The sequence below is a fragment of the Scardinius erythrophthalmus genome (genome assembly GCF_964197995.2).
Source record: "Scardinius erythrophthalmus genome assembly, chromosome: 12".
In the NCBI taxonomy this organism is placed as follows: domain Eukaryota; kingdom Metazoa; phylum Chordata; class Actinopteri; order Cypriniformes; family Leuciscidae; genus Scardinius; species Scardinius erythrophthalmus.
In genome coordinates, this window is record NC_138232.1 from 19,007,956 (window position 1) to 19,027,422 (window position 19,467).

The window sequence follows — 19,467 nt, forward strand, 5'->3', positions numbered from 1 at the left end:
AGTTATTCAGTCAACAAAATATTCTGGGGGCCATGAAAATTTTGTGAAAATTTTCAAGTTTTTAAACTTGATGGGAACTTTTTTAAAAAAAAACACTGGCGGGGAAAGAGTTATCGTGCATTTAGAAAAATAGGTAAGGTGAAATTTAATTTCATGCTGACTTCAGTAAGGTCAGAGCAAAATTTTGAAAGAATCTGTAAGGTTAAAAGTCATACAGACCACGAGGGTTAAAAATAAAATGTAAACAAATAAAGACATTAAAGTGTCTTCAAGTCACAGTCTCGTATAGGTTTTTAATCCATCTCTCTCTCTGTCTCTTCTGTGAGTTTATGTAGTTTTCTATATGTGTTTCTATATCTATATGTGAGTGAGCGTGTATAACAAAATGTTTCTGAAAAAAGACACAGCTAACCTGTTTTCAAGAATATCAGACTTCCAACTACACAGGACACAAAAGTGGAGAGCGTAGTTCGATTGAATGATTCAGAGAATAGGTTTGTGAGGAGATGTACAGTGGAGAGATAATGTGTGTGAGTGGCGCTATGAGCCGACACACACACAAACACACACACTCTTAGCGCGGCACTGGCTCCCGTCCTGAGGCAATTATTACAGGGATTTGTTCTGCTTGCACTTATAGTTTTAGCAGATCAATCGGAGAAGCATGCGCTAAAGCCCATTATTAGTTCTAAGGGCAACATCTTAGTTCCGGGTGGAGAGGGGGTGGATTGTCCACACTGTGCTGCTTGCTTGAAACGTGGCTCCTTCAGAAGCATCCATGACTGTGAACAACATTCCCCGGAGATGAATGATAAAATCAATTAGGAGGTGAGAAGCGTTTAGTGCTATCAGTACATGCAAAAACAAATTCATTTAGTGTAATGGAGGCGCCTGCCATCAGAGATCTCACTGCGACTCTGAAATAACTGGCATTTGTTTCATAACATCATAACATAAAGATGAAAACACATCTATCATGCAATGACAAAATCACAACAGACATTTGACATGAGTCTTCATGCAAATCTAAAATTAAACCTAGTTTCAAAACCTAGTGCGCTGCTAAGTATGCGCTTTCCCGATGCAAAAACTTGTAGGGATATTCTGGGTTCAGTACAAGTTAAACTGAATCGTCAGAATTTGTGGCATAAAGTTTATTACCACAAAAAAATATTTGCAACTGTCCCCCCTTTTCTTTAAAACAAGCGTTAAAATACTCACTGCTTAAATAGCCAAAAGACTGTTAAAAAAAAATATATTTTCTGTGTAATTACATCGATGACTAAATAGCACCTAAAATAACTATCAAATTATTTAAACTGTAATACACACGTTTTAACAGAAGGATGTATAGTAAGTTATAAAATTATAATCTTCACATTTCTACTTTGAAATCCTCCAAAACTACCCATATTCTTTTGTATTATAAATGCAGTAACCATTTTACCCCCCAAAACATCCAGAATTTTTCAGCCAATTTGTGTTGTCAAGGGGCACTAAGTTACACAACTTATGCACTATAAATACTCAACGCATTCTCATCCTTGGGCGTCATAATACTGACGCTTTTGACATTTCGTCTACATCGAACGCACATGGCACCCTTTAGCGTCAATATGAGACGCACAGAGCTTTGTTCGGTTATGGGTAGGTTTAGGTCTAGTGTAGGGTTAGGGTTAGACCGCTAGGAGGCGCCTTCTGGCCCATTTCTATCTGCGTCTCATATTGACGCTAAAGGGTGCCATGTGCGTTCGATGTAGACGAAATGTCAAGAGCGTCAATATATGACGCCCTAGGATGAGAACGGGCTGAAATACTTGTGAGTTGCGTCAGTTCACAATAAAAAAAAAAAAAAAAAAACTACAGTACGTATAAAATAAATATTCACAGAAGTCTCTGACCAGGTTTGAATAATGCACACGGATCATTCAATAACACAAAGAATGAGCATTAAGAAAGTAAATAGTCAATTTTGATGCTATACTGCATCCGGTAAATTTCATGCATGTCAGTCTCTCAAGATCTGAAGGAGGCTGCACAGGGTGTCAGATGAAGTCTGCCCTGGAAACCAATGGCACACTGCTTCCTTCGAATGAAGTGGAAGGGGCAGTCAGGTGGCCATCTGCAAGTACATGATTGTTACGTAACAGAACGCATCATGTGAGATGGGAACCAGGGCTTACATCACAGAGATGACATTGTGTCCTGCCCCTGGCCTCTCTGACACTCAGGTCAGATTATATAAGCAACCCTCTCTCCTTCCCTCTCTTTACATCAGGAGTGCACGGAGGCAGCTCTTTTAGTGTACAGAATGTAAAGCAGCCAAAAGTTACGTAAAAGAATAAAATGAATTGGTGGGCCCAGCTCATCCAACTTTTAAGCTTCTGAGAGAAAAAAACACAGAAAAAAAAAAACACATGGATGAAGTCAAAACAATATGAAACCTACGGTCTAAGAATACTTACTCTTCCACTTGGCTTCTATTCTACGTCATAATAATTGTCAGGCCCACCCACTGGGAAATATCATTTGTGTTAGATTTCATGAAGTAAGAGATTTATTTAGAAAAATTAGGAAAGATAGAAAAAAGCAAAAAAATAAAGTGTTTGAATTTACCTGATTCTTTTTCAGGAGCAAAAATGAATCACCAGATGATCACAGGCCTAAACGTGAAAGACAGAAAGATGAATGAGGACTTGGTGACAAAAGGAAAATAATAGATGTTAATATTGTTCATATTAAACAAATTTTTTTGAAATCACGTATTTCCCTGCAGTTATATATATATATATATATATATATATATATATATATATATATATATATATATATATATATATATATGAATGTTGTACTATGAACCTCATATTATTCCACAATGATTATTTGTACTTGTTAAAAAAATTCATTAATTAATTTTTTATTTGTCACATCCACTGTACTTTTAAATAAATCAAAAAAGGAATTCAACCATAGCGCCTGAAATATACAATTTCATAAATTCATAAAAATGTTATTATTCCTCACTTGTACTTAGGAGTGGATGGACAATATGACCAGAATCTTATTTCACGATAACAATATCCATCACAATAAAGTTGTTTTGTTATTTTTATTTTATTTTATCTTTATTTTATCTCACCAAGACAGGCATTTTGGCATAATTTTGAGTGTATTTTACCATCAGTGTGTATTTGTAGTGCTTAACTTAACTGAGCTAAACTTTTTTAACATCAAGCATGCGCCACGCTTCATTTTCAAATTCATGCATATTTCTTTCTAACGTGTCAAAAACTTTTATCAGTCCTGCGCCCTGCGCTATATTTACACACTGTGATACACAAAACAGCAAAATCTCTATCGATAGACACTTTAAATCTTCCGTACATATAATGTATTGCCATAATAACTGTACTCTAAACTTTCTAGGACAATGAGCTCTGGAATAACAGCGAATTCATATAAACAACATAAACAGAAAACTTAAAAAGAAGACTAGGAAAGACAAACAAAAGAAAAAGTTCCAAAATGCTAATTATGAGGTTCCACTTGTCTGTTTGAGGAACATCCTGTTTGAATGCGCAGGTAGGAGGTAGGGGGTCTGTTTCCTCTCCAAGGGCCTACAGACGCACTCCCTACCCACATAGTGTCTCTTTTGTTCTCTGATAAATTGACACTGCCAGTTCCCCACGTTGCCAAGACATGAGGAAGACCGCCGGGAAAAAGAAGTAGGAGCAGCGGCGCTACATGTGATTGGTATCACTTCTGACTGACTCTCTTCATGTTTTTATCTGCACTGTCTCCACAGGCATTAATTTCAAAGCTCTGATTGAGGGTTCTAAGACAAAAAAAAAAAAAAAAAACATATATAAACAACTTATTCAATGATATGGATGGCTGGGTGAACACAATGATATACATATATACACACACATATGTTCACCCAGCCATCCATATCATTGAATAAGTTGTTTCCTGCCAGATAAGCCAACAGTCTAAAAACTCATCAGCCATACCAATTCCTAAATTTTATTAATTACATATAAGGTTACAACAAAAGGCCCATTTCAAGGCCATCCAGGACCTGACAGTGCAATGCACCATAGATAAATCTATTACACAAACAGTGACATACTCGTATCTTTTCCTTTTAAAATAAAGCATTTTACTCTAGACCCAGGTTTCACAGACAAGGCTTAAGCCTTAAAATGCATGTTTTAACTGAAAGCATCTTGCACTGAGATATCTTAAAATATGTCACTGTCATTGTTTTGTCTCAAGATTCACACCAGGAAGGTTTTTTTTTTTTTGTGGCACACTTATAAAAGCTACTTAAATGTTCTAATTGAACTAAGGCCTAATCCTGGCTTCTAAGCCCTGTCTGTGAAACCAGTCCTAAATCTTTGAAAATTATTTCTCAAAATATCAGTGTATCCTGAAGACTATTATTTTAGTATCATCTATATACTATACTGTTAATATTTTGAATTAGATGTTTATATATATATATATATATATATATATATATATATATATATATATATATATATATATATATATATATATATATATATATATTTTTTTTTTTTTTTTTTTTTTTTTTTTTTTTTGTTTTGTTTTTGTTTTTTTAGTTTTAGTTTTAGTTAATTTAGTACCTCAACCTAAACGAAAATGAGAAATGTTTCCTTCCTTGGCAACTAGCTGAAATAAAATTAGTTTAATACTTTTTATATTTGATATTTTTTCAGTTAAAGTTTATTTTATTTCAAGTAATGAAAATGTTTTGTGTTTTACGGTTTTTGTTTTAACCACTCTGATTATTTCAATGCCTCATTAAAAAAAAAGTTGTTGTTTTTTTGGCTCCTATGACATTTTGCAATTAAACTGAAGAAAACTAAATCAGTCCATGACATTTTTGCCTCTAAACCCAATTTTTCAAGCAGCGCAGGAGAAAAGCATCATGTGATTTTCAGAATCTCCAGCCAACAAGCAGTGAAATACGACTCAAAGAAATCTAGCTGAAAGCTGGCAAAGTTTCTGTGCCGTTGGAATGACAACACTAATAAATGAAATAGACTCATAAATTCTTCATGGCCAGTGGCCATAAGTGAATCCATAACTGAGGAAAAATCTGTTGCATTCACCTCTGTGTGACGATCCTCTCTTATGTAATTGGTCAAATAATTCTTCTTCAAAGAACATTATGAAAGCCTGTCTTTGCAAAATATGTAACTCATTGTATTGAGGAAAAACAATCATTATTTACTCAGCCTCATGTCTTTCCAAACCTATACGACTTTCTTTTATTTCCTATGGAACACAAAAGGAGAATGTTTGAAGAATATCCTGGACAGTCTTTTCTTTTTAATAATGAAAGTAAATGGAAACTGGAACTGTATGGGTACAAAAAGACAAAAATGCTTAACGAATGGAAACAAAATTTCTCATAAAATCCTACTTGTAAACTAAATCTTTTCAGAACTGATCCGAGTGAACTCAACGACTCAACTTGTTGTTAACTGTATTATTTTGAAAAAGTCATTCCCTACCCTAACTTCATATTATTTCCCATTAGCCTCGAGTGGTTCAGTGGGTCTCTTTTGTGGGATTCAAATGCACAAACAGCTGTATTACACACTAAAGGAAAAGTACAAATATCAAAATGCTACACTCATTTGTTTTGATTCTTTTGTATGATATTGAGGTATGTATGTAAGATATCTTCAAAAACCTTTCTTCTGCTTTAGGGCCCTAACCTAACATACTGGTAGTATTGCGGCAGTGTTAATTTTGGCAGCCATTTTTGATTTAGTCTTAGTTTTCATCTTGAGACGAAAATACTTATTGGTCTTAGTCACATTTTAGTCATTTTTTCTTTCATAGTTTTAGTCTAGTTTTAGTTGACGAAAAGTCATTGCATTTTTGGTCAACTTTTAGTCAAACTGCACTTACCGACATTAATTTTGGTAGCTATTTATATGTAGTCTTTAGACAAAAAGTGTCCTACATTTTTTATCTCTAGGCCAATTCAGTTAAGCTTATGAGAAATGTAAATTAAGGTAACAGGCTGTATTGTGGCTCTTTTCCTTAGTTCAGTGGTTTTTAGAGTGCCCTACCCGCTGGTACCCCCTCTCTTCCACTTAGACTGCAGTCACACTTTTTCCATTAAGGGACAATATTTTTTTACATATTTTTTTTTTAATTAAACAATGTTTAATAAATATGCAATGGTGGTTTTAAAATATTAAATTAAAGCCAGTAGTAAGTCACTGTCTTTATGAGTGAGTCATGGAGTCATTCATACATTAATTCAGTAAGAAAGCAAGCTGCTATTTTTATGAACGGGTCATTGAATCTCACGATTCGTCCAAAGCCACAGATTCGTTCACGAATCACCGCTGTGTGCTGCAGTTCTGCTGTGGCTTTCGTTGCAAAATGGAGCAATAAGCCTATGACAATACTGTTTTAAATGTAGTGCATAATGTTACCCTTCTGTTTGTTAAACTGTTGTATAAAATCAATGTCACATTTAAAATCGTGTGGATATTCAGGAAACACTGCATTCTTGCTCGTATAATATGATCAACATTAAAAACACTGCAGGATATCAGCCCAGGGCCGTGCACAGGGGGGTGGCCCGGTGGCTAGAGCCACTGCCCCTCTGCCCTCATCGACTGAGGTGCCCCTCTTCCCCACCCCCCACCGCTCCGCTCAAAGCATTTCGCTGATTCCGCTAATCCGCTCCAGGTTTTCCCGCTCGCTCCGCAGCATCACTCACAGTATACGACAGTTCACGAGTGCTAACAACTTGTACAACCAGGGCTGGACTGGCCATCGGACATACCGCACACTTTCCAGGTGGGCCGACGTGCTTTTTGGGCCGATACATCTCATACTCATACATTATTTTTCTTTTTCACGGCCCATAAAATTTGTACATCGGCGGCCCATTCGTTTTGTTTTGCTTAATTGGCGGTGCTGGGTTTGTGCCAGTGTATGCATCAGAAAAAGTCAGCGTTAGGTTTTTTTTTTCTTCTGACAGACCAGTCCATGAAACACGTAGATCAAAGGCCCAAGTATAGAAATTGGTACAAAACTAATTATGAAAGTTTCCTTTATTGTTTTACAAAATATGGCTATTACTGTCATGTGATTAATATTATAACTATTATAGACCTTATGCACCAGAGAAACAAGGGCGCCGCCATCTTTGGAAAATTGTCTTTTAACTTCCGTTTTGCGGTCGCTCTGTATATTTATATGGCATTTCTGTCCAGGAGTAATTAGCTTTTTAAGTGGATTTACTTAATGTAAAGTTAACGAAAGTTATCATGAGGACTGTAATGTTTAAAGCAGATGACTTAACAAATGTAAATCGACCGGGAAGATTTTAAAACGAGCCGTTCATTAATAAACACGCAAAACGCTGTGAAAATACAGACCGGAAGTCAAAAGACAATGAGCGCAGCGCTGAAAAGGGGCGGAGCTACATAAGGTCTATAGGTGTAACGTAAATAGACACTGTAACTAAAAGAGTTTTGAAATTTTCGTTTAAATTGCACATTGAATATGGGTTTGAGCTTTTAATTTTGAACTCTCAAAGTGCACCAGATTGATGAATTTAACATGAAAATGCACAAAATTTTCTTACGGGGGGGCATGCCCCCCAACCCCCCTAGAGGACCCGAGGTCCACCCACCGCAGTTTTACCAAAAATCCTGTAAGAAACAATGGTATTTATATGCCAGTGCAGCTTATTGCTTGTTTTAGGATTCATCGCTGTATTAATAAATGTCAAATTTTTACTTATTTCATCTGTTAACTCACTCGTTCCTATACTGACTCATAACATGGCACTAGTAGTTTTAAGGAATTGGAGTTTATGATCATATAGTGGGCTAGTCTGGAACAAAATGCCAGGGCCGATTTTTTTTTTACACTTTGTAGTGTGCCAACCCCCCCAAAAATAGTGCCCCTTTTTTGGTTTAGGCCACTGCCCCTTAAAATGTCTGTGCACGGCCCTGTATCAGCCTATATTTTGATCGCAGATTTAGTAGCAGAGATAGCACAAACGGCTCGTGGCAGAACACAGACCGGCTGAACAACACTTTAATTTAAGTAGAAAATCTCAAATGAAGATCGCTAAACTCCAGCTTAGGCCTACTGTGTTTTCAGATCATCCGCGCTTCTTCAGCAGTGTAGAGAGCGCGCGCGCATGGATACTATTGAAAAGACCGGGTAGAAAACGTGTTCTTTTAACAGAAAAGCTCTGACTGGGGGTTTAATTATTCAAATCTGGCAACCGTAAGCATGAACGCTCGTAAAAAACAGTCAATGTGTTGTCGTCTCCTTTATTTGACACAAACAAGTGGTTTTGGTTAAGTTTTAAAAAAAATTAAACACATTTCAGTCTCGTCTTTTTTCGTCAACGACATTGCATGTGTTGATATGCTAGTCACAGTTATCGTTTAATGACGTGGGTGTCGTCTCTTATCGTCTTGTCTTAGTCAGGGGAAAAAAGGTCGTCAACGAACATTTTTCGTCATAGTTTTCGTTAACGAAATTAACACTGTATTGCGGGAACCACTGTTCACACGACATGGTGGAGGAGGGAATCATAATTCTCACAAGAACTTAGATTAGATATTTCCAGGGAAGGGAAAACACAGTTCTTCCAAAGAACTTTGATATTTTGTGCCGTGGGGGAGGGCAAAACATTTTTGCGAGAACACTGATAGTTCACCAAACATAGGGGGAAGAGAAAACATATGAAAGCTTCCACATAAGCCTTCTAAACATTTTTTCTTTGTTTTTAATTCTTTGACAGTGAAAGTACAGAGGATAATGTTGAGGAGGACCCTGATTAGGGTTGGGCGATGTCTACCAATTTGTCATTAGACGATGTCTACAGTGAAACATCGCGATGGACGTTAACAACATTCTCATTTTCCACTAGATATTTTCCTCTACATCTCATCAGCAATTTCGATTTTGGCACGCTCTGCAGCAGTTGACCACTAAGGAGCGAATGTACAGTGACGTGACTGCCAGATTCAAACTGTGCTTTTGCACTATGGCTGGCGCTGAGTCAAAGACGGATGCACTTAGCACTTGTCATATATCACAACTATTCAGTGTTTTTAGCAACATAATGTTTATTTTAGGTTTCAGACATTTAAATACATATAGTTTATAGCAAAACAATACATTTATAGTTTGTAAAATACACAATGGTCATTGTGTCTATGGAAGCAGCAATAACAATCCATTCAAATATATTTGCCGACATGTTTTATTCATATCAGATACACAGTGTAATATACAGTGTAATAAACAAAGTTTACTCTATTCTTCTCCCAGTTCACCAACCACTTAATATCACGTATTTTGGGAGAAACTGATGAATTCACGTACTTTAATAAATCCAACAGACAGGAATCTCTGAACTGCGGCCCAAACAAACATGGCGGCGCCCATCTCCCATTACAGATCAAGATCATTTATAAAGGTTTTTAAACAACAAAACAAACTCACATACACGTATGTGAAAATCAAAATAGAAGATAGTTGATGACATGGTAAGCAAGTTTGTCAATATTAAGAAATAAAAGCGCTACATCTGTCATACAGCGCTATTTTGGCTGTGGTGAATCACGTGCCAAGTATGACACATCACCATGGAAACAATCTGTCAGCCATCACGATGGACGATGGCATCGTCTATCGGCCCAACCCTAACCCTGATTATAAGGTATATGAGACTCCAAGTGTTGACCCTCCCGTTATCTCTCAACCACAAACAGACATTACCTTCCAAAAATGGAACGTTATTAGGGTCCCGCTTCCTACGACAAGGTATTGCCGTGGCCACAAGTTTTTGGCAGTGACATAAATTCTGAGTTTTGCAAAGTTTTCTGCTTCAGTAGTTGTGATGCTGATTCACATTTGTCTATGTTATTGAGCAGAGTTATCAGATGCGTTTGACATATTTTCAAAAAGCTTTATTGGCCAATAAACTTGATCACAAAACCTCAAATTTCACTGTTTTTGGCCGTGGCAATCTAATAATATATCATCAGCACATGATTGCTATAAAAGGAGGGAAGAAGTGCTTCCAATCATTGTGTTCTTGTGTTAGCAATGGTTACCCCCAAAGCAAGATGTGCAGCCATGGTCACTTTGCATCAAAATGGCCTCACATGTAAGGAAATAGCAGCAAAGAATACTGCACCTAAAAGAACCATTTACCGGATCAGGAGAGAGATTCAGCTTCAGTAAAGAAGGCTTTAGGACGTCACAGAGAGTCCAGCAAGCACCAGGACTGTCTCTTCCTGAGGAATCAGCTATAGAATCGTGTCAGCACCAGTGCAGAACTGCTCAATAATGTCAGCAGGTGGTTTCGAGTGCATCTGCACACACAGCCAGGCCAAGACTTTTGGACAACAACCTGATGTTAAGAAGAACAGCAAATACGCCACTTCTCTCCAAGAAAACATCAAAGACGGACTAAAATTCTGCAGGAAGTACAGGGATTGAACAGCAGACGACTGGTGCAATGTTATTTTCTCTGATAAAGCCCTCTTCCGACTGTTTGGGGCATCTGGAGAACCGACTGCCCAGAGAAAAAGAGGTGAACGCTACCATGAATCCTGCGTTGTGCAAACAGTGAGGCATCCTGAGATCATCCATGGGAGTGTCTAATTGACCCCAAACATATCCTTGATAACAAAAATTGTATAATATAATAATATAAAGCCATTAAAACACCAAAAAAATTATATTTCTTTTTCACTAATTTAATTGTATGTCAATCATTGAGATGTTATGGTGATTTGCTAATTTGTCCATAGTCGTGCAATAGGTATTCTAGATGTATAAGGGGCGGGGTGGGGATGTAGGTGGGTGTTTTATTTAAAGGGCTATTAAGAAGTCAACATAGAAACAAAGTACTTGACTTAAACCTTTGTTAAAAAAAAAAATCATATTCTGGGGGTTTAAATTGCTGGGGTCGAATTGACCCAGTCGGTAAAATAATTTTGAAAATAATTATTAGGTTGTGTACACTCTTATAAGGTGTAAGAAAAATATGTTGTATTTTTAGATTTTAAATTATTTTTTTCGCACTTTATCATGGAAATTCTTATTTGTCATTAACGCAATCGAACGCTGGCTTTATGCTGTTTAGTAAAAAGATGACTATGAGAAGCAGGCCCATGATTCTGAATCCAAAGCACATGGAAAGCAATCAGCCAAATTTGTTATAAAGTGAGGCGCTAGACTATCCTAAAAACCGACTTGCATTTCATCCGAGCCCTAAATTCTTCTTGCACTTTGCTTCCTCCAAAATTTTATGTGTTTCTTCTATCATTATGTCCTCTGTAATTCTCGGTCGTATTCCCCATAATTTTGCCTACATTCTTTCCGGCCATTCCATTGTTTCCAGGGAATATTCTGCATTGCCAAACTCAGTTAGACAGGCGTATGTTAAGTTGTGAAAGATTGATGTGCCATTGACTCTGCCGGTCTCTCGTCTTGCCATAGGCTTAAATCATTCATACGAACATTTTAAGATGTTTCTTTTGAAGTCAAAGGGCTTCAGGAGACACATGCTTTTATTTAGACTATTGGTTTAGTGTTGATGCACTTAATGTGTCTAAATCATTAAAATTCGCTTATTAGAAGTGCAACACGAAGAAGTCCTGATTTACTCTCTGTCAGAAGTACAAGCTTACAGCCTACAGGGAGTTACAGTTGTTTTGTATTATATTCTCCAAAGCAGGCTGCTTTAGCTCTGCCTTAACAATAACCACACAGATGTGAATACCCTAAGGAATAGCTTGGCTGAGATCTATTCCAGAGTCTGTTCTGGTAGGTGGGTGTGAGTGTGTTGTGTTGTGTTGTGTTTTGCAGAGATTGGGGACTAACCATACCCCACAGCACTATACCATGAGGCAGGACATTCTATGCAGTCCGCCATTGATCTCAGAAAGCGACTGGTGTGTATAATGCAATTTATCAAATCAGCATCTGTCATCCTCATGGGACACTCTGACACGATGCAAATTCACATCACACCATCCAATAAAACATCCTATCAGCCTCAGCCATTAACATGATGGACTGCCCTCCAGTAAGTAGGATTGTGGATCACAACAAGGACTTTTATAAAACACTAAAACAGCTGGACAAACTAATAACTCTCATTTTTGAGGTTATTCTTTTGGCTTGCATGTTCAGGATGTTCAGTAAGCTCACCCTCTCCCCGCCCAACCGTCCATAAGAGCATGCAGGAATGTCCACAATGCAAGGAATATTAGTTAAACTGTTCAGCTACCAGAAACTTTCCTTCCATATTTGGACAGTGCAGGGATTTGAAAATCCAGCCCTCTTCCCCTGTCTCTCCGCCTTCCATTTCAACTCAGTATTGAACAAAAGAGTACCAAATGGCCATATAAGATGCTGAAAAATAATAAAGAATAACAAAAACTGCTGAATTAAAATATGAGATTAAAAAATGTGAAACTCAAACAGACTGCACGTTACTGGTACATCTAATTGTAAATAGTTTATCATCTATATTTGCATGATGAAATTTTATTTTCATTCATTAAAAAACAGATTGATGTTTATATTGCTGTACAGTTCAAAAGTTTAGGGTGAGTACGATTTTCTTTATTAATATTAAATTAGTAAATACTTTTATTCAGCAAAAATGCACTATATTGATCAAAACAAGTGACATTTACAATGTTACAATATATTTATATTTCAAACAAATATTCTTTTATACTATATATTCATAGAATCCTGAATAAAATCTCTCACATTTCCACAAAACATTAAACAGCACAACTGTTTTCACTTGTGATAATAAGAGGAAATGTGGGCACCAAATCAGCATATTAAAATAGTTATTGAAATATAATATGACAGTCGACTGGAGTAATGGCTGCTGAAAATTTTGTCATCACAGAAATAAATTACATTTTAAAATATATTAAAACAGAATAGTTATTATAATTAGGCTATATAATAATGTAGCTAGTTTCATGACTTGTCATGGTATTTTAGATGTCACTATCAGCTAGTAATACTACAACTGAGTCATTTAGTCTAGTTTTAGATTTTTCTCATTTATTATACACACATAAATATAATAAACTTTGCGTACAACTTAATGATGCAATCGATAATGAAAAAAATCGACAATGAATTTCAATATCGGCTAATCGGGTCTGTGCACTGTCATCGGAAAACCACGACTTAAAGGGATGGTTCGGAGTAAAATCAACCTAGGGTCCTTTGCACCATGACCTCGAGCCAAACATCCCCCCAGAAGCCTTTTTTCCCTTGGTTGAACATTACTAAAGTTAGAGCTTATTTTGCAATATCAGCCGGATGTCTTAGTGCAGGCGCTAATGGATCCTATGATGTATCTCGTAAATTACCCCAATAATAATGCCCAGAATGGTACCAAACATATACAGTAGTACAAATAGGTTCTGTACTCATAAAACAAGGCATTGGAAAGTTTGTAAGTACATCAGGAGTTGTTGATTTTACTCCGTTGATTTTAAATCAGGTTGATTTTACTCCGAACCATCCCTTTAACTTGACAACATTTTTATTGACAAAACGCATTTGAAAGATAGCTGAGAGAGGTCAGACTAGCTGCAGCAAGGAAGGTGCATTTGTCCAAAACATTTGAATGCTTTATGCGTGCTTTACACAAACTCATAAGCATGGTTTTAGGTGGTTTGACAAACTGTATGCTGTTTACAATACAATGGAAACATTTTATCTCCAGAGCATAACTTACATTTGACCCCCATATCCTAGTCTGTAAATTGAGAAGAGTGTTTCCATTTTGCCTGCTCATGACGCGTACCTGCGTTAAACTTTTCAGTATTCACTAAACGAGCACCAGCTCGCGATTGCGCGTCAAAGTAAAGGTAGCAATATAATTTGAACAAAAAAAAGTTGTTGGGGTAGATTTAAATGTAACATTTTTGTGCATTAAAACTGGACAAGCAGCAGATGTTTTATGGTGTTTATATTTTAAACCATTTTTGCACATAACGCATAGCATAGACTACACAGAACCAATTAGGCCTACTATATTTGTTTTCATAGCTGTTTACACATTGTTTGACAGACAGTGGACAAGATGTAGATTTTTTATTTTATTTTTCATAAAATACAGTGCCTCTGTGCAACATTAAGCTGTCCATAATTCACTTTTTCGTTCAGAAGTAGCTTCTGTGGTACCATTGAAGTGTAAAGATGGTATTATTTAAAGCTGATTATGTTAACATCTTTTGACCTTAACATTCCAGCTTGCCCAGTAGCCCAAAAAGACCCAGATCCGCACAGCTGTGAGTGAGGGCTGCCACTGTTTTGGAACATGGGACATGTGACTGTTTCCCACAGGTCAGACTCTTAAAGAGAATGACTGAGTAAAACATGACCCAAAGCCATCATGAGTCATCTATGTTTTTGCAACAAGCAAAACAATTGCACATGTGTGGAGTATAAACCAGACTTTTATCCTTTTAGCTGCTATACTCAACAAATAAATTTCACTCAAACCCATCCAACACAATTCTCCGTTTAATGGCATGTCTGCGCTTTCAGCCCTTTTTTAAGCCCTAATGCTGCAGGACAATGCCTTAAACCCTTTGTTTGACCTTTTGTAGTTTGTTTTCATTCCCTCTCTTTTTTCCATTATCCTAAATAGGACGATGATATAACTCAAACCATAATGAGCAATTGACCAGCATTGAGGCCTTGGCTGGATATTTCTCTGTAGTGTCAAGGGCAGTGATCTAGGAAGCCCTGGCCCCAAACAGCATCCATGCAGAGCTGCAGGACAGCTGTAATCTCACGCTCTCCCATCTCTTTCTAGCCAAAAATTTGGAACAGAGCAGGCAAGCACCCTAGGAAAAAAGGCTTTTACTGCTGAGCTCTTTGGATTCAGCATGATCCTTCTTAGCTCTCGCTGGAATACCTCGGATCATCCCAATCTATCCAATAATGCGTCAGTTAGGAGTTCTTTGAAAATATGAATTTGTATTTTTGGTGTGCTTAATCCTGTTTGTCAGGGTTTAAGCTTATAATGGCACAAAACAACCAAGGCCCCTAATATAGCCGGTAATACAGTCTTCTATTTCGTGAAGTCTTCTGCCAATGTTTGGTGAGGGGGGCTACACTAGAAATCTTTGACTTACTTTTTCCACACTTCTCTGGGGTGCCGCACCTCTGACTCATTTCGACCAAGCTCAGAAATTAGAAACAGATTACGTAAACATGCAAACAAAGCTAAGAGTCAAGTTTTTGAATACAGATGATGAAATTTCAACATAATACATTAAAGGGACAGTTCACCCTAAAATTAACACATACAATGACAAGGAATGGTGACCAGGGTCTGCCCACATATAAAAAGGGTCCATACAACTCATGCATTTTTTTTTTCAAAATCTTCTGAAGTTATTGAACGCATTGGATGACGAATAGATCAAAAAATGTAAGCTGTTATTCGCTGATAATCTCCCCCTCTGCTGTACCTCTCATTTGCACTTGCACATATTGGTGCATGGAAATGTGTCACACTTAAATTTATATTTCTTAAATTTCACTTCAATTTTACACAGTTATTGTATGGCTTTAGAGGGTTTGGAATATAACAAATACCTTCCAGTGTGCTTTTTAAGTTTTGACAGATTAGTATAACATAAGTACAAGTACAATTATAGTATAACAATGTGGTATTTGTACTATAATTGTCATACTGTAATGTATTCATTATTTTTCTATGTTCTAATTAATAAATAAATAAACTTGAATATTTATTTTATTTATTAATAAGGAATAGAGACACAACAGTAAACAAATCAGTAAAAAACAAATTAGTGTTTATGGTTCAGCTAAATAAATCTCCAGTAGACTAAATGAGCTCTAACTCGCCATACGGATCTAAATGCAATATAATGATTTGAAAATAGCAACAGTGACTGAACACGAGTGAATGGCTTTTTTGGTAATTTTCTAGCCTTTGATCTCTATAAGATGAGAGTGGGGCACATAAAGTAGACATTTATTACTTTAGTTCATTCATTAACATTAAATGAACTAAAGGACTGTTGTTTGCTATCGCTGATGATACAACTAGGATTCTAGCCAAACTCTTTTATTCCGTTTCACAACGGCACAAAAGGAACGGCTTGAGAACATCTATTGAATGAAAACTCCCACTCCCACTCTCACTCTCCCATATGAAATCATTACAGAGGTTATAGATGAGGACCGCTGACGCAGTCAAAGAAAGGTCCAGGAAAGTAAAACAAAATAATAGAGACTGCCAATTCTCACTAACTCAGAGCCGGCGCTTGCATTTGACTCCAAATGATCCAAATAGTTTAGAGACAAAATGTTCTGATGAGTGTAACCGAGGAGCAGAAGCTATGAGACCGAACAAATCAGATCATTAAGCTCAGAGAACAAACCTCACACTTGTGAATCACTTTCCACAGGGACTATTCAAAAGAAGCCCAGAATCATATGGTAAACCTTGCTTAGGTCAATGCAGCCAAAAACAGATAAACAATCCAACCTAAAAGCCAGACTTTACCGACCCTCATCTCAAACTGGTTTCTTAAACATGACAATAAGGTCACTTTACTCAAATGGCTTCCACAGTCACCAGATCTCAATCCAATAGAGCACCTTTGGGATGTGGTGGAACGGGAGAGTCACAGCCAACAAATCTGCAGCAACTGCCTAATGCCATCATGTCAATATGGACCAAAATCTCCGAGGAATGTTTACAGCACCTTGTTGAATCTATGCCACAAAGAAATAAGGCAGTTATGAAGGCAAAAGGAGGTTCAACACGTTACTAGCAAGGTGTAGCTACTAAAGTGGCTGGTGAGTACATGTGCAAGAATATTCTTAAAATGATTAATTATAAATGTATTTTTTAAACGTATAAGTTTTTTAACACTAGCGTGTTGTATCAAATGTGAACAAAAAATCATGTGGTAAGATCACTGTAAAACATGGAGTCTAATAGCTTACTGCTTTAGTACGACTCCGTGACATTCACATATTCCAAGAACACTGATGTTGCTTTGAAAATAACAGCTGCTTTTGACGAGAGCGTCCTTTGCCAGACATCAGCTGGATGACACAGGGAGAGGGAGAGAGAAAAAAAATAAAAAGAGAGAGGGGAAAGAGAAGCGTCTACTGGCAGGTGTTGGCAGCACGGTGTGAGGGATAAAGACTTCCTGCCAAGTAGATGATTTGGGTCAGTAGGTAATTGCATTCCTGGATCACAGAGGGCTCGGTGGCAATTAATCCCGACTGTGAGCCACGTGAGCTGGGGAACACGTTCACTGTACAGAGGCAACTGTGGTCAGAGAGAGGGCCTGTCTGCTCCACCCAGGAAGCCGACATTCTTGTCCCCAGAAGAGACAGTGCCAAACACAAACTATATTCTTTGCATCCTCTTGTGGTAAGAGAGCACAGCAGGTGTGTGTCCCTCTCGGCAATAAAACTTTCTGACAAATATCATGCAGCAGGACAAACGATTGGTTTGTATCCACCCAGGTCCAGAGAAAACAAATCAAATCAAATGAGATGAAGTGCTTATTTAATAACCATTTCTCATTGAAAATTACAGCAAAAATAACTGGGCTAATTACAAATAAGCGTGTCCGCGATAAAAAAGATTTTTTTTTTTAAATGCTAGTGTAAGAATGGCATATTTAATGTATTTTTGAACAAATGAATGCACCATGTCATTAACCCAACTATATTATGATACACACACTTATGTTCAAAAGTTTGGGGTCTGTAAGATTTTATAATGTTTTTGAAAGAAGTCTTTTATGCTCACCCTGGCTGAAAAAAATACCCTAAAATCAGCAATATTGTGAAATATTACAACTATTTAAAAGAACTGTTTTTTATTTGAATATCTTTTAAAATGTAATTAATTCCTCCTGTGATGGCAAAGCTAAATTTTCAGCATCATTACTCCAGTCTTCAGTGTCACGTGATCCTTCAGAAATAATTATAATATGCTGCTTTGGTGATCAGAGGGAATTGCTACACAAAACCTTACAAAAATCTCAAATGCTTGCAATGACTTACGTCACTATTAGGAAGTTATCATGTTTTTCCACTTTAGAATACTGATCCAAGTATAATCCCTTCTAAAGGATTTGGTAATACTTCAGTCATTAGTAGGGGTTACCATGATCTTCACTTCAGAATTAATTATACATTATGCATTATTCTCATTAATTTTGAACCTGTAATGTAAATAGTTCTTAGTATTCCTCTGGGAGGTAAGAAAAAAATAGTAGTTACTGATTATCTAATAGTGAACTACTGCATTCAACAGAATGCTATTATATTTACTAGAATATTAATAGTGCATTACTCATTTGTTCCTGTGTATAATTAATGACAGAAAAGTATTTTAAGTATTTCCAAAGGTTTTAACTTAGCATGACTCCAAATGTATTTCCATTTTATAAGACAATACACCCTTTCCACGCTTTTCCTTCCCTATGTTTGAGACAGACCCCAACCAAATTCAATGGAAAGCCAATAATGGAAGGAGAATTAGTTTAAAATGTCAGCAATGGCAAATCAAAAGGGTCATTTTATTCTCTATAGACCTCAGAACACATTGCTCCTCTATTTAATAACTCATTATAGCTCTTTCTAATTCCTCTCTGGCTCCACTTTTTTTTTTTTTTTTTCATTGTACTGTGCAATAATAACACTTTCTATTATTGCACTTTAAGAGGTTTTTAAATCAATCCAAAGATTATGATTTTTGGGAACCTAATGTTAACTTTGCAATTAGAGAGTGACAGCAGACACTAAACCTGTGAATCTTAATTTCTATTACATTTTTGAACATTAAAGGTGCTCTAAGCGATGTTACGCGTTTTTTAGGCCAAAACATTTTTTGTCACATCCAGCAAACATCTCCTCACTATTCGCTAGCTGCCTTTCCCCTGAACACACTATTAAAAAAAAAACATGGTCGCTGTAGACAGCCCAGACTCCACAAACGGCAACAAAAACAAACTGACCCAGCCTTGGCCACGAAACATAACAAACAATGTTCCAGCCAATAACTGACAAGAATGATTTGGGGGTGGGGGTTGGGGGGTTAGTGCACGTGTACATGAGGGGGGGTGTGGGGAGTGAAGGAGAGAGAAGCATGAAGAGGGAAGTTAGCTAGAGGAGAGATGTCCTAACAACGACTAATGTTAAAATTGTATATTCTTGAGAATTTTGATATGGCCGACACACGACCAAAGAGACGACGTTCTGATGAACAAATAACAAAGAATAGGGAAAAGGAGAAGGAACGTGAAGTCCCGAATTTACATCGGAAAAGCAGTCAAAAGGAAGCGAGAACTCCGCCGGCAGAAGGGCTTCCAATCC

General features: G+C 37.0%; 1 protein-coding gene across 3 annotated transcripts in view; it reads right to left on the reverse strand.

The window, feature by feature from the left end:
• Positions 1–19,467, reverse strand: part of lpp (LIM domain containing preferred translocation partner in lipoma) — a 200,350-nt gene that overhangs the window by 158,241 nt on the left and 22,642 nt on the right. For 2 of the 3 annotated variants that reach the window (XM_081380119.1, XM_081380120.1), the window contains exon 2: positions 2,617–2,663. The exons of the other annotated variant lie outside the window; for it this stretch is intronic. The gene's annotated coding sequence lies outside the window, so the exon portion shown is untranslated. The remainder of the gene's footprint in view (positions 1–2,616; positions 2,664–19,467) is intronic. 3 annotated transcript variants of the gene reach the window in all.